Source organism: Pristiophorus japonicus, unplaced genomic scaffold (assembly GCF_044704955.1).
Source record: "Pristiophorus japonicus isolate sPriJap1 unplaced genomic scaffold, sPriJap1.hap1 HAP1_SCAFFOLD_377, whole genome shotgun sequence".
NCBI lineage: Eukaryota > Metazoa > Chordata > Chondrichthyes > Pristiophoridae > Pristiophorus > Pristiophorus japonicus.
This window is the reverse complement of record NW_027253620.1, coordinates 313,205-315,226: the sequence shown is the minus strand read 5'-3', so window position 1 is coordinate 315,226 and position 2,022 is coordinate 313,205.

The following is a 2,022-nucleotide window of genomic DNA, read 5'->3' as shown; positions in this document are numbered from 1 at the left end:
ACACATCATTCTACACCGCATTCTACGCATCAATCTACACGTAATTCTACACATCATTCGACACATCATTCGACACATCAATCTGCACATCATTCTGCACATCATTCTCCACATCATTCTAAGCATCATTCAACACATCTTTCTACACATCATTCTACGCATCATTCTACACATCTTTCCACACATCATTCTGCACATCATTCTACACGTCATTCTACACATCATTCTACACATCATTCGACACATCAATCTGCACATCATTCTACACATCATTCTACGCATCATTCTACACATCATTTTACACATCAATCTACACATCATTCTACACTTCATTCTACACATCATTCTACACATCATTCTACACATCATTCTACACATCATTCTACACGTCATTCTACGTATCATTTTACACATCATTCTACACATCTTTCAACACATCATTCTACAAATCATTCTGCACATAATTCTACACGTCATTCTACACCACATGATTGACACATCATTCTAGACATCATTCTACACATCATTCAACACGTTATTCAGCACATCATTCTACACATCATTCTACACATCATTCTACGCATCATTCAACGCATCATTCTATACATCATTCTACACGTCATTCTACACATCTTTCAACACATCATTCTTCAAATTAGTCTACACATCATTCTACACGTCATTCTACACATCAATCTACACATCTTTCTACACATCATTCTACACATCATTCTACACATCATTCTGCACATCATTCTACACATCATTCTACACATAATTCTACGCATCATTCTACACATCATTCTACGCATCATTCTACTCAACATTCTACACATCATTCTACACATCTTTCTACACATCATTCTACACATCATCCTGCACATCTTTCGACACATGAATCTGCACATCATTCTACGACACCTCGTTCTACAAATCATTCTGCGCATCATTCTACACATCATTCTACACATCAATCTACACATCTTTCTACACATCATTCTACAAATCTTTCCACACATCATTCTGCACATCATTCTATGCACCATTCTACACATCATTCTACACAACATAATTTACACATCATTCGAGACATCATTCTAAACATCATTCAACACGTTATTCTGCACATCATTCTACACATCATTCTACACATCATTCTACGCATCATTATACGCATCATTCTACGCATCATTCAACGCATCATTCTACACATCTTTCAACACATCATTCTTCAAATTATTCTACACATCATTCAACACATCATTTTACACATCAATCTACACAACTTCATTCTACACATCATTCTACACGTCATTCTACACTTCATTCTACGCATCATTCTTCGTATCATTCTACGCATCATTCTACTCATCTTTCAACAAATCATTCTTACAAATCATTCGACACATAATTCTACACATCATTCTGCACATCATTCTACACCACATGATTTATACATCATTCTACACACCATTCTACACATCATTCTACATATCATTCTGCATATCATTTTACACATCATTCAACACATCATTCTACACATCATTCGACACATCTATCTGCACATTATCCTACACATCAATCTACACATCATTCTACACATCATTCTACACATCATTCTACGCATCATTCTACACATCTTTCAACACATCATTCAACACATCATTCTACACATCATTCGACACATCAATCTGCACTTCACTTTAAACATCATTCTACTCATTATTCTACACATCTTTCAACACATCATTCAACACATCATTCTACACATCATTCGACACATCAATCTTCACATCACTCTACACATCATTCTACACATCATTCTACTCATCATTCTACAGCTCTTTCTACACATCATTCTATGCATCATTCTACACAACTTTCTACACATCATTTCGACACATCAATCTGCACATCATTCTACACATCATTCTACACATCATTCTACGCATCATTCTACACATCATTCTACACATGAATCGACACATCATTCTACACATCATTCTACACATCATTCTACAC